Genomic DNA, 14,829 nt, shown 5'->3' on the forward strand with positions numbered 1-14,829 from the left:
GGGAAGGAGGCAGGACCCACGAGAGCGCTGTACTGCGCGGGCGCGGCCGCCCGGCTGCAGTACCGACTTGCGGCCGCCAGGCGGCAGATGCGAGCGCCGACCATCGCGCCGTAGCGCGCATGCGCCGATCCCCGGCCGCAGTACCGGCGTTCGGTCGCACGGTGGCGGCAGCGAGCGCGCGGCAGTTCGCTGTCCTGCGCACGCGCGCCCCTCGCACCATCGCGCCGTACTGCGCATGAGCGGCTCCCCGGGTGCAGTACCGGCTTTTGGTCGCCTGGTGGCAGAAGCGAGCGCAGACGCGAGCGCAGACGCGCGCCGTACCGCGCATGCGCGCATCCCCGCTGCAGGGGCGGGGGAGCCTGGGGCCGAGCAGGGCTGGGCGGGGCCAGCGAGGCGGGGCCGGGGCGGGAGGCGGGGCTCCGGCAGAGGTCAGCCAAGCGTGGGAGGCGGGGCCGAGGAGGGGTGGCAGGTGGGGCAGCGCGGGGAGGCGGGGCCTATGGCAACCGGGGGCGGGGAGGGGGCGTGGCCGAGGAGGGCTACAACCCCCCTGCGCGGGGGGGGGACGGGACGGGACGGGGACGGACCGCCCCCAGGGGAGCCGGCCGGGGGAACCCACAGCGGGGGACTCACGGGGGGCGCCCCACTCTCCGCAACTCGCCCACGCTGGAGCCACCAAACCGCCGCCGCTGCACCCACCTTTTCCTCACGTCGGGGTGGGCGTTTCTTCACTTTTCCACAATGCTCAGCTTTGGGGCTTTTTAACGCTTATCCACCACGCAACCAGTGGTGATTGTTGCTTCTGAGCGTGGAAAAGGGGTTTTTTGCTTTACAGCTGCACCAAGCCAGGTGGATGGGGCTTGCCCGGGAGACCCAAGTTGGGAAAGTTTTTCTTCTTCTTCTTTTTTTTTTTTTTTTTTTTTTTTCCCCAAAACAGAAAATTGGGGTTCCCCCCTCCCCCCCCCGCAGACCCAGAAGTAGGGCTTTGGGGTACTTTTGTGCTGTGGTGGCAACTCCCGCTTTGCGTGCACGGCCCGGCAGGGGAAAGCAGCCCCAAATTGGGATGGGAAAAGGGGGAGAAGGGGAAGGGGTAGTTTTTAAAAGCGCTTTTACATCTTAAAAAAAAAAAAAAAAAATGGGGAAGGGTGCAGGGCGGTGTGGCGGGGTTTTAAGGGCTTTCCATAAATAGGCTTTCCTTGCATTTCAAAAATCTTACCGAGAATAGACACGTCCCCTAGGTATCCATTTACACACAGACACAGATATATTTAGGGTCAATATAAGCCTGAGGAATACCGGAAAACCTCGAGGAGCTGAAGGGGAGAGACAGAGCAGGTAAAGAAAAGGGCGGGCAGCCCGGCAGACAGAGAATGACAGAGCCAAAAATGGGCTCTGGGACACACCTTTTTATAGTCTAAAATCCTTTACGTAACAGAGTAGATCTAGGGGTTTATTCCAAACTCCTCCTATGTAAAGCAATGAATATTCATTTATTAAGAGACTAAAATGTGAGATTTTTCTTTATTTCAATGCCTCACGCCCATATTTACAGGTTTTAAAGTTTGCTAATCCCCCCCCCCCCGAATTTTCAGACATTTGGGGGCTGTGATCCGCCTCTTTTCAGGCGACCCCCGTGTGACCCCCCCATCCCCCACTCACCTGCTCCTCTGCAGCATCACTGCCCGCGCTCCCTCAGGGCCCCTGGGCTGCCCCAAATGACATCATCACCCACACACACCCACCCCCTTTTTATTCCCCCCCAAAAAAAAGGCACAAAGCCAGCGGACCCAGGGCTGGCCCCGTCCCCTCGGGCCGCTCAGCCACCGGCAGGCAAACCTGGTGTGGGATCATTACTGGAGGTGACTTAGAAATTAAGGTAATGCCCCATTTTGAAGAAAAGTGCAGCGTGGAGGAAACTCTCCAGGGCAGAGTGCAGCTGGTGTGCAAAGGATGCGTTTCACAAAGGTCCCCGAGGCAACCTTAGATGTTGACGACATTGGGGGAGTCCGGTGCGCCAACTCGAAGGAAAAACAGCGCGGCGGATGGAGCGGAGTGGAGATGCCACGGCCAAACTCTGCGATCAAATGGGAACTTGAGAGTCAAATGGAACCCCTGAAGGCCTTATGGAACTGATAAGCTGCCCAATTGTTACCCTGAGCCAACCATCTGTCATTTTGGACAAAATGCTTTCCTTTGGGTGAACTTTGCTCATTATAATGTCATTATAATACCAATACACACCTCCATCCCAAAAGCTACCCGCCTCCGAGGTGTGACCGCTCCTCACGGAGTCCTCGCTCTGAATTTTTCGTAGTCTATACCTTTAAAAGCCAAGCGAGAGAATTTTACACCAATTGTAACACAAGTAGGTATGACTAGAGTCCCTCAGGCTCCACCTGAAAGGTTAAAAAAAAAAAAAAAAAAAAGAGAGGTATGAAAATAGCGTCAGAGAGGAGGGATGTCAGGGAAGATACCAACGCGGGCAGGGAAATGCCATGGCCGACCACCTGTGACTGCTGGCGTCCGTCGACGGGCTGAGCCTCTCCTCGCCCCCCACAAGGACGCTCGTGGGGAAGATTCGAACGCTCGGCTATGCCAAGTGCTTCCCCGGGAAACTTAGAAATCTCTATAGAGTTGTTTTAGAACTTAGCGCATTTGTAGCCAGGCTGTATCACTAACATCTTTAGTATTCGCACGGGCTTTGCAGACGGTCACTATCACCGGCACTCTCTTGTGCCTCTCTCGCTTCAATAAACGACACTTTTCACCAATCTAGCCGTGAGAGTTCCTAGTGAACGCCACCCAAATCCTTACGTGTGGCCGTGCTGGTTCACGGGACGCCGCTTGATCCGATTGCGTGTGGTGCTATTAGTGCCTCCGTAATCGCGATAGTTCAATAGTACATATTGAACGCCACCGGACTTTTAATGCCAAATCGGGCATCGCTCAGAACCTAAGCCTCGCCGCCCCCAGCCCCTCTGAGACAGCCTGGAACGCAAAGGGCTTTCTTGTCTGCCAAATTACTTTGACCTTTAACACAACACCTGGGCAGGGGGAGGTCTACTGAGCGTCGCCAGACCCGTACGGCGAGACACCTGAAACACCAAAAGCCCCAATTATATTTCAGCAGATTAACGAAGAGCACAGAAGAAAGCAGAGGAATTCCCTCACACCGAGGCACGGGGCGGCAGCGCAGCGACAGGAGGACTCCTGTAGGGAAACAGCTCAGCGCCAAATACAGCGTGGCCTTTCAAAGCCAGAGCGACTGGAACTCTTCCGGTCAGTATTAAGACTAAGTGCCGCCTGCTGCCATTCTGAGCACGGCAGTAAACCCTCCGGCTGGCTCTGGGAAACCCCTCCTGCCTTCCTCACGGCGCTGCCGCGGGGACCTCCCCCTGCCAGGCTGCCGCACAGGGCTGGGCCGTGACCAGAATCGACGCGACGGACCCCCTCAAACAGCTACAGCCCTCATGCCGCTGCTGCTGCTGCTGCTGCTGCACACCTTGCTGGGTCAGTACAGCCGAAAGGGAAGGGTAAAACTCCAAAGAGTGCAATGAACAAGAACGAACAAAGCTCAGTCCTTCACTCTACGCTGAAGAGGTGCACGCATGCTTAGAGATCTCTCGCTCTCTCTCTCTCTCTGCAATAAGAATGCTTATAGTATAAAAGTATTTGACTTTCCTTTGGCACTAAATGAACTTGCCCAGCTGTCAATCCATACCATTAAACCATCCATCTCCAAAATACACAGCTATAATTTGACTCGGGGGAGGGGGGAGTTGGGTGCCGCACGATTAGCGGGGACGTCTGGCCGGCTGCCCTGCCCAGGAGAGATGCTGCTGGACCGCCGGGGAAACGCGCTGCTGACAGCCAGACAGAAACCAAGAACTCCAGAGCGCTCCCTCTGAAGATTGGCAATAAAAAACCGCTAACATTCAACTGTCCCTTTTGAAACGTATCCTTTGTTTAAACATTTGGTTTTAAACATTTCCTTTCTTAAACGTTTAAATGTAACTTTTTTAAAAAACGGCCCTGTTTTTAAAGCTTTAGAACAAATACCTCATTGCCAAAGTACACCGAATACATTGTATGCTACAGCCATTTGGCAGCTGCAGTTTAAACAACGCAAGGACGTTTGTAAATTCTACAATTTTAACCATTTTTAAAGTTTAATTTAGGATAGAAAAATCAGCAAGATGAAAAAGCCCCCATAGGCTTTTACCGGGGGGGGGGAGGGAGGGGAGGGGATCAAATCCCCGCTCCCGCAATCCATAAGGCCACCAAAAAGGACCGGCAGATGGACTGATGCTTTCGGCTGTGCTGAGTGCGCAGAGGAACGCGTGTTTATGATACCTCGCCTGGTACGACTGAGAACCCAACAAATTCAGAAGACGGGCTGTGGACTTTGGTTTTCTTAAAACAAACAAACAAACAAACAAAAAACCAAAACCAACCCCAAACAAACGGGAAAAAAAAAAAAAAAAGAGAAAGAGAAAGAGTGCAAAGTCTCGTTGCCAAATAAGGCCATTAGGGAAGCAGTAGCTCACCAAAAACACATCGGGACCCGCTGTCACCACTTACAAGGCTGCCAGTGCTTCCTGGCAAAGCCCGGAAAACACGCAGAAGCCACCCTGCTTTGTCCCACTTTGTCCCTGTCTCTTCTCTGACCTCGACTGCTTTGCGTACAGAGGCTAGTATCTCAGTAAGGTTATCCAGGACTACTGGAAGCTATTTTAAAAACCTGTGGACTGAAAAAGCATAAAGCTTTTACCATGAAAACAAAGTCTCTTTCTTCGGAACATCTGAACCCTTGCGAACCCTTTCTTGCCTCTTTTAGTGCAACATTATTCTCACAGTGCTAGTTAACGGTAAGCACACAGAAAGAGATGATGCTTTCGGGCGGAGAAAATAAGCGGAGCGAAGCAAGCTTTGCATGGGCGCAACGTGCTCCGGAACACACCTTATTTTTAGTATTCGCGTTCAAATATTTCATCGAAAAACTACGGGAGGAGAGTCAGCACATCCTTTGCTTTCACTTCAAAGCCCCCACGACAAGGACCTTAGGAAAAACGCAGACGCCCATGGGAGACGTACCTGGTCCTGGCAGAGCACTCTGGATCCTTTCCGTGTGTCCCGTACCGTCACGGCAGAAGAAAGGGTGACCGTGGAGAAAGGCTGGCCGTTGACAACCTGCCGAGAGAGGAAGAAAACCCATGAACGCAAAGCCAGGTAGGAATCTCAAGCTGCCTTCTTCCCTGAAGGTTTGCCCAGACGACAGCTGAGCGGAGGAAAAAGTACTTGGCATCACCTTTGGGACGCTTCCTGCTGCTGTTGTTGTTCTGCCTTCAGAAATCCTACTCGGAGCCAAGTTTTTCACTACCGGTCCAAGCGCTTCCCTTCCTGGTATCACCAGCACATTTACACAGGCAAGTCACTTCATTGCTCTGCTCAAATCAGCCAAAGGAAAGTTACAGCCCTGAGAGTGGAGTGCAAAAGGAGAGGTCAGGCAGCGAAAGGGCTCTGCAGGCTGCCACCAGGCAACACTGCGCTCCGCTTTGGAAACCACGCGCATGCCCCACACAAACCCACAACCCCCGCAAAAAAAAAAACAAAAAAAAACCAAACCAAAAACTCCCAGCCCTGAGGGAGCTGGGGGGAAAGGAGTGAAAGGGAACCGCACGGTTAAGTGACATTTGGCCGTAACGCTGACCGTGTACTTCAGCGGCTCTCCGAGCCTACCCCTCCATCTGCGCAACGACCAGTCCTTTCCTGGAAGGACAAGCTTCTCAGACTTAAAAACCCTAGATCGGAGGCTCCACGCAACAGAAGGTGGGTTGAGCCACAGGACAACATGCCATCAACACTGAAAGATAAAAAAAAGTTGAGTAAAAACCAAGCAAAACATCAGTTTCCATTGCGTTTCATTCATTCCGTTTCCACTGGCACCTAGGTGCTCCAAAATTAACCACGCTCGCGCCACGGACTCCTAACGATTCAGTTACGCAGGGAAAGAGAAAAGGCTATTTCCAACTTGCCCATAAAAGTAGCATGAACAAACAGAAGGGAAACACCGGACCCTAAAGAAGGTATTGGGCAGCTCTTAATTTAGGCGAGAGGAAAGGTGGCTCTTTCACCCCAAAGGAAGACATTCCTAACTACCCAGGCACCAGTCCGGGAAGGAGGCGCACTCTGTTCACTGCAGTCCTGCATCCGCTTTTCTGCGCTGGCAGCAAATTTGCCCTTTCTGCCCGTTTGACGTGGAGTACCCGGAGCGCCCCTGAACTCGCAAACGTGTCTCCCCGCTCCCCCAGCCCCACGCCTGCCATTACCTGAGCAGCTGGCGGAATCAATCCCGCAGGATTTTCTTCCCGGGACGCACAAGGGGACGCTGGGAAAAGAGGAGGCGAGAAATGACCCTCTTTGTCGCAGCCAGACAACGGGCACAAGCCGGGGGACCCCCACCCCACCTCTGCCCTCGGGAGCGGGGCCCAGACAGGTGCTTGGCGGGGATTTAACCCCCCCGGCAAGAGGCCGGGCTCCCCGCCGGCAGAAGCACCGCTCGCCTCCCCTCTGCTCGCAGCTCCTCGCTTGGGACAGCCCAGCCTGCACCCGGCCGCTCTACAGCCCTGCGGGAAGTGCAGTTTGGCCGGCGGCTGCTCCAGCCAACACACGCTCCGGCTAATTGCAGCTCCTGCTCGTTACCGCTGCCGGCAGTCTTGCCTCTGGCTAATGCGTGCTCCGGACAGAGGACACCCCATCTCCCTCCAGCTCCTGCTTGCCAAGCTCTGGCTAATTGAAGCTCCACCTACTTGCAATAGCCTGGGCTGTTGACGGGGTCGTCAACCAATCAGCGTCCTGACTTGAGCGTTAGGGTTAAACACCGTGGCTTTACACAGTATAAATATCAATAAGTTGCTATGATTAATCGCTTAATATCTATGCTCAGCAATGTCCAAAGAAGAGCTAGATTCAAAGAGGAGAGGCGTGCCAGGTCTGAAAAGCGCCTTTCCCCCCGAGAGACATGGAGTTCAGTCAGCTGCGTGCCAGCCTCCTGAACTCGGGGGTCCCATGGCACCAGACCCCCACCTGCGGGGAGGGTCCACGCACCTTGCCCACCCCCTGCTTTTCCCCGCAGCACCCAACGCCTCCCAACTCCTCTCTGCCTCCCCCCCCCGGCCCCTGCAAAACCAGCCAGGCTGGAGTCTGCTCTTAACCCCCAAACCCGCTCGTTTAGTGCCCCTTTCTGAGCTCATAACCTCAGCTGCTGGGCCCCTTCTCAAGCCCCAAAAACGCAGGACTGCACCCCTGCTCCTCAGCCCAAAGCCACACAACTCCGCCTGTTTCTGCACCCCAAAACCAGCCCCGGGAGCCTGCTTTCCAGCCCTCGGGGCCGAAGACCTGCTCTCTGTTTCGGGCCCCGAAGCGGCTCACCCCCTCTGCTTCCTCACCCCCTCGGCAGTCCCCGCGGGCCACGCTGAGGGCAAGCCCGAGCGCAGCCACCCCACAGCCCGCCACCCCCAGGGCCCACAGACACTTTTGGGGAGCGCTGGGCAAGTGCGGAGGGCCCGACCCCACCGCGCTGCGGGGAAGCGCCGGCACGGCCCGGGCGCCGCTTCACTATCGCCCTTTGGGCCTTTATTTCTCCGGCACCGCCAGCCCCGCACCCCAAACTCCCCAGGCCCAAGGCACCCCGCGGGGAGCCGGGCCCAGCCAGCCCCGCTCCGAGCCTAAAGTGCCGCCCCCCCCACTCGCCCAGACCCTCTCGGGGCCCCCCCTCTCAGGCTCCTCGATCACCTTAACGCTGTCCAGCCGCCTTCACGATGTATTCAGGACGTACTCGCGGCGGCCCCGACCGGCCAATTCCCCGCCCGCCAGGCTCCCCTCTCCCCCCGGGCTGCCCCTCTTCGACTTCAACATGGACACCCTTTTTCCCCCAGCCTCTTCCACTTCCAGAGCGTCCCAGTCCGCCCCGAACGGCCCACCCCCGCCGCGCGCCTTTTGGCAGCCGTCCGTAGGTCTTCTTGAGATAGGCCGTTCCATTGGTCCAGCGTCCCCATGAAGCACCGCCGCGCCCCACCCCGATGAGGCGATCCGACCAATCCAAGGGCGCCACCCTCGCTGTGATTGGTCCGCCCTCCGGCCCATCCGCCCGTGAGGGGTTGCCGTGAGGAAGAGTCACCACTGGCGGCGCGGAGCCGTTGCCGGGGCGACAGGGCGGTAATTCACCCAAAGCCGGCTTTTGCTTCCTAAAAACTTTAGAGGGTTGTGTGTGATAGCACTAAATAAACCGGTTGCGCAGCCCGGGCCCCGCAGCGCTCCCTGGGGTCAGGCACTTCGGCGGGGGACGGGGCTCCCGCAGCTCGGGGGGCACCGGCCGCTGCGCGGGCGCGCGGGCAAGCAACTGTGGGGGGAGAAACGGCCGTGGGAGGGGGACGCGGCCGTCGGGGAGACGGGGGAGACTCCGGAGCAGCTCTAGCGAGCTGGGGAGGCGCCCAGCCTCTGCGCCTGCCGGGAGTGCCCTCCTTCTTCCCCTCTTGCCTTCTGTCCGCTCTCGGGTAACTCCCGGGGACTGCCCGGAGCCGGCTCGCCTTCAGCGGATCGGCAGCCTGCCGCAGCGGGCGGTTTGAAGCTTGCCGCCCCGCCACCCCCGTGCCGCCAGCGGGGAGGAGACACCCCCGCCCCCGGCGAAGGGGCTCGCTCGGCTCCCCGAGAGCGGGAAGGTGGGGCCAAGGGGGCGGGAGGCGGGGCCGGGGAAAGGTCGTGGAGGAGGGGCCGAGGTTCAGCCGGGGGCAAGGCCGAGGAGGGCGGGAGGTGTAGTCCCGGGGGGAGGGAGGTGGGTGGGAGGTGCGCGGGGAGGCGGGCCCGGGGGGGGCTGGGAGGCGGGATCGGGGAGGGCTGAAGGCTGGGCCTAGAACGGCAGGGGGCGTGGCCCAAAAGGTCGCGAGGCGGGGCCGGGAAGGGCGGGAGACGGGGCCGGGGGGACTCTGAGGCGGGTGGTAGGCCGGTCCGAGGCGGGCTGGGACGCGGGGTTCAGGCGGAGGCAGGCAGGGAACCGTGGTCGAAAAGGGCAGTGAGCAGGGGCCGCGAGGCGGGCGGGGAGGTGGTGCCGGGGAGGGTGGGAGGCAGGGGCAGAGTAGGTGGAGGCGGGGCCGAGGACAGGCCAGAAGCGGGGCTGAGGGGTGTGGGAGGCGGGGCCGGGAAGGCCGGAGGTCGTGGTCCACACCGGCGGGAAGGCAGGGCCGAGAAAGGCCGCGAGGCGGGACCGGGTAGGTCGGGAGGCGGGGCCCGGGAGGGGCAGAGTCGGAGCTGGGGATGGAGGGAGGCGGGGTCGAGATGAGCGGTAGGAGGGGCTGATGCTCGTGGTGAGGCGGGGCCCGGGAGGTGAGGCCTTGGAGGGGCGGGTGCGGGGCCCATGAGGGTGGGAAGCAGGTCCGAGGAGGGCAGGAGGCGGGGTCGAAGAGGATGCTAGGCAGGGCCGGGGAGCCCGTGAGGAGCTGCAGAGCAGGGAGGGATGAAGCGGGGGGGAGGCGAGGCCAGGGAGGGTGAGGAGGCGGGGCCAAGGCACGTAGGAGGCATAGCCAAGGAGGGGAAGTGGCACCAGCTCAGGCCGCGACACAGAGCCACTGGGAGCGGGGCTCGGGCAGCGAGAGGTGGGCCCGAGGGGGGCAGAAGGCGGGGCCGTGTGTGGGTACAGCTGTGCACAGGGGCACATCGTGGGGATGACCTATGATAGGGGCTCCACCTGTGATATCCACAGCGGATAACTCATGTGGGGGACCCCACCAGGGATAACCCACTCTGGGTAACTGACCCACACTGGAGTGTGCATTTCACCCCAGATTTTCCTCAAATTGTGGTGTTTGGTTTTTTTTTTTTGCTTTTCCATAATACTCGGTTTGGGGTTTTTCAGCACTTATCCACCACTTAAAAATGGGTGATTTTTGCTTCTGTGCATGAAAAAGGAGTGGGTTTTTTTGCTTTCCAGCTGCACCCTTTCAGGCTTTATTTCTCTGGCACCACCAGCACTGCACACCAAACCACCCAGGCAGGGCACAGGGCGCTCCCCTGGGCGCTCCCACAGAGGGGCAGCTGTGGTCTCTGCGTGAAGTGGTTGTTTGTTAGCTCTGTTTTGGTGATGCCAAGCATCTGGCTGTACCGCTGCACCTGCCTGTCTGACTGGGATCTGCCACGATCCTTGGCTGCTCTGGAGCAGTGAGGTCTCATTCCAGCCCATACACACATCGACTGCTGGATGTTTCCTTTTGTTACAAGCCAGTTAAAGCTCCAGCTTACTGCAGTGATCTGGGCTTGCAGCAAGGTTGTAGATCAATCACTGTCATAACTGGTTTCAGCTCCAGCCAAACCCACTGAGCTTGTTTCAAGCCCAGAAAACACTCCACTTAAACTGTTGCTCAGGGCTCAGAAAGAGAAAGCTCTTTAACCCAGCTCTGCACAAGACGTTTGGTGGATGGGGGCAAGGGCACGGAGAAACCACCCCCCCCAACCCTGTGCCTTTGAGACCCTACGGGGAAGTGCTTGGGAACCAGGGCAAGTCTTGCAGGAAGCACAGCCCTGGTGCTGTGGGGCAGGTCGGGGTGTCACCAGGCTCTGGCCATTCAGGCTTTATTTCTCTTGTGCCAACAGTGACTTTCACCCCACGCCTCCCATGAGGCAGGGACAGCACATGCTTTACCCCTTCCTCCTGAGGCAGTGTCCAAAGTACCCGTGAAACAGCACCTGACTCAGCAAGACTAGTTTTTAATCCTCTAGCAGCTTGCCCTAACCTCGACCCATGGGACAAGGTCTGCAGATCAATGCAGAAACTGCAGCAGGGCCAGATTCTCACTCAAGGTTCTGGCATAAAGTGGGGACACCAGGTCTTGCAAGGAGGGAAGAACACAGACAGTACATGTTAACTGCACACGCTGCTTATCAGAACCGCACCCTGCCTTGAAGAGGAGCTTCAAAGGCCAAACACAGATTCTGACACAAAGCCTGCAACACCCATCAAACACACAATTCATTACCTCAAGTTTGACAAGGGAGATATAGTCAGGACTGTGGGGAAGTAGGGGGCTCCCTCTCTGCTACCCCCAGTGTCCTGGTTTGAGGCACCCAGGCACAGCAAACACCCAAGTTGTGCATGGAACAGGGCTGGCCCCAAAGACACCATCCTCCCCCAGCTGAGGCAGGCTGCAACAGCACCACTGCAGTCTGTTTCAGCTCAGCCCCCAGCTCTGACCTTTAGGTAACAGTCATAAGGGCTCAGCTTTCAAGTCATGCTTTGGCTTTTTTCCCCATCACTTTCTTTCTGGTCTCTAGTGCTGAGGTCCACAGAAAAGCAGCATTTGGCCAGGCTGCTCCAAGGTCCTGCCATACCCGAGCGTGCTACCAGGCCCGTCTGGGGCAGGGTGATGTGGTTCTCGGCAGAAAGAAGGGGCCAGCAGGTACTGGGGTGTGATCAGCCACCTTCTGCCTCCAACACACCACTGCTGACATCTGAGTTGATCCAGGCCATGATGGAAGCACCTACAGCATCAGATACAGAAACGCAGGCCTCCCATCCACCCTGAAAGTAAACCAGGTGTTGAGTCAGTAGTACACAGGTGAAGCTCCATCCCCCTTTGAGAGAACACAGGTGACAGCCCAGTGCAGCACAGCCAAAACCACACAGTACTCCATGATGGGTACCACACACTGGCTATGTCTCCTGGGTGGCCCTGGAGCAACACCTCCTTGTTCCCTGGTAAGCAAGTGAGCGAGCCTCTCCACTTGGGAACTAACAACTCCACAGGTCGAGGGACAGCCCAGACTGAGCCCCTGCTTCCCTGCAGTGCAAGCACACGGGGCCGAGAGGGGCAGAAACAAGGAGGCCTACCTACCCACGGAGGGCCAGCGCAGGCAGGAGCCCAGAGCTTTGGGCCCTCCAGCACCAGGCACGGCACCGGGAAACCGGCTTGGAGCTCCCGGCTGGACCCACCGACAGGGCCGCCGGAGGGCTCTGCCAGCCCGGAACGGGCTCCCCGTCTCCGGAGCCGACCCCTCCTCCCGGCGGGACCCAGCCCCGGCTGCTCACCCGTGCGCAGGGGCGGCCGCGGCGGCGCGGGAAGCCTCGGGCCGAGGCGCAGGCACCGGCGTAGCAGGAGGGAGCGCGGCAGCTCCGCGGCCGCGGCAGAAGGAGCCTCTGGCGCGGCGTGGCTGTGCTCCCCGAGAGCCGAGCTCGCCTCCGCCGCTCTCCCCGCCGCAGCTCAGACTAGATACACCCACCCCCGCCCACCGGCCCGGCGGCTTTTACCGGAGGGCGGGACGGCCCCGCCCCGCCGCAGTACGGCGGGGTCCGGCCCCTCCCGCCCAGGGCTGCCGGGGCGGGGGCGGTGAGCTGTCCGAAGCAGGGCCGTTGCCGCGAGCCTCGCCAGCCCCGGAGCGCGGCCGGTTCCCTGCGGCTCAGCGCGGGGCCGGGGGCTCAGCCGCCCCTTGGATGCTGCTGCTTAAGAATACGTGTACCTGCTGGGTACAGCGAGACGCCCGGTCACAGCACCGGAGGAAGGCTGCGGGAGACAGGAGACGAGGTGGGAGACAGGGACAAGGGAAAAACGGGAACAAAGCTGCACGAAAGGGCAGACAATCCACCGGGAGCAGCACTGAACAGGCAGTAGAACAAAGCCCTTCAAGATTCAACGGAACACTGAAAGGTCATCTGCTAAAAGATGCTGGTGCTATCGGCATTGCAACACGTGGACAAACCAGACGAAAGCACTATGGGCCCACGACAGATAGTTCCGGTGTAGTACAGATGGACGGTGGCTGAGGTGGAGCACTCTGACAAAACCCAACACCCCCAAAAAACAAAGTACAACGTCAGAACAGTATATACAGCTGTGACCAGTACCCCCAGATCCTGATCCCTGGTGATACGATTAGCAGAACTAACACCATTTCATAAGGCAAATGGCCTCTCTGTGGCCAATGACTCCCCTCCTCATCAGCCTTGCAGGTCCAGGCACTGGTGACGGGGGCTGCAACAACCCCCTTGGGGGGGGGGGAATAGGACAGGGGAGGGCAGTGCAGCAGCACCGTCTAGAAAACCAGGTGGTTACATGTCCTGAGTGGGACTTGGACCAGAACTGCTGCTGGACAGCAAAACCCACAATGCCCCGCTGGCCAGGGATGCCTCTAGCAGTGTCCGCTGCCTCTGAAGCCGGAGTGAGGGACTCCTAGTCTTTTATGTGTTTTTGAGTCCAGACGATGACTGGCATGTTAATACAGCACGCCAGGTATTAAAATTTGGCCCAATCCACAAAGGGTCTGGCCGATTAGAAACTGTAAGCTAAGCAGGGCTACGAAATATAAAATTGTGCCACACTGATTCTGCTTGTAGAAATCCTGTGCTACTCTGATCATAAAATTCTGTGCTACACCAATCATAAAACTGTTTAAAAAAATTAAAGCTTTAATGGTAACTACAACTTAGTGCCATCATCATTCTGCCAAAGATCCCTGAAAGAACCCGGCTGTCCGGCCCTGTACCGTCAGGTCATAAAAGTTGTCAAATACAACTTTCATCCAGTCACATAAGAGGAATCCTTAGAGGCTGCAGTTCCCCATTACAGTGTCTGTCCCCTTTCTCAAGGTGCTCTGGCTCAGATTTACATTTCTGTCCATATGGAAGAGAGAATCCCTATTGTTATAGGAGAGCTTCACCCCTAGCGTGCACTAGCATTAGTCTCAATCTAGAAATTAGTACAGTCCTACAATTTAGATGCAAGAACCATAGATGGTTCCAAGGAGCAGAAAATGTTTTCCTGTGTCAGCACAATCCCTGGCAGCACCATGATGTGAGATCGCTGCACAAGTCATGATGAACCAAAACCACCAGACGTGGACTTGGTCTTCAGCACTTAACTAACTCCCCACTTGTCATACACACAAGTACAAGTCCTCATGCTGGCAGCTTTTGTGGCTCATATAAACAAAGACTCAGAAAGAAACACTCCATGATGTGATTTTGCTGGACAGACGCATTTTAATCTCAGCCATGGAGGCCAGGGTGTTGTACGACACACCATCCCATAACGATTTGTGCGTGGCAGATGGCAACTTGGATGTGATGCCGCATGAGACCCAGGAAGATGAGAGCATGGAAAACATCCATGAGACAATATATCAAAACAGAAGAGATGCTCAGGTAAACAAGGAGCAGTTCAGTGACAAATGTCACCAAGTAATAGATAAGAACTACCATTTCAAACACTCTTTTGCTGAGAAAGCATAAGATATAGGCAAGGTTTTGGTAGCGGGGGGGGGGGGGGGGGGGAACGCAGGGATGGCTTCTGTAAGAAGATGCCAGAAGCTGCTCCCGTGTCGGACAGAGCCAGTTCCCAACAGCTCCAAGGAGGATCCGCCATCAACCAAAGCTGAGCCCATCAATGACACTGGGAGTGCCTGGTTCCAACACTACCGTGAACTCTGCTGTCTTTTGAACCTCAAAGCCTGATTTTTAAAACATCATCAGTGTGCTTCAAGACAGACACTTCTGTGAGTCACACTGCAACCCCTACAATATTGAGAGAATCCCTGTTAACTCTCAAGTTCATCAGCGATCAAGAAACTGGCAACTCAAAAAGGCAATTCATTTTCCCAGGGTACCCTATCATTAAAAACCATCATATCACACAGGAAAAGTGGAGCAAGCCATTGGTGTGTTGAAGCCCTCACGTACACCAGGTAGGGAACGTCCAACATCTTGTCACAATTACAATAAAAATGATACACTCAGTAACTGGACGGAGATTTACATTTAAACTCTCCCCAAACCTGCCAGTAGCCCTACAG

Source organism: Vanellus vanellus, assembly GCF_965231255.1.
Source record: "Vanellus vanellus genome assembly, chromosome: 13".
Lineage (NCBI taxonomy): Eukaryota > Metazoa > Chordata > Aves > Charadriiformes > Charadriidae > Vanellus > Vanellus vanellus.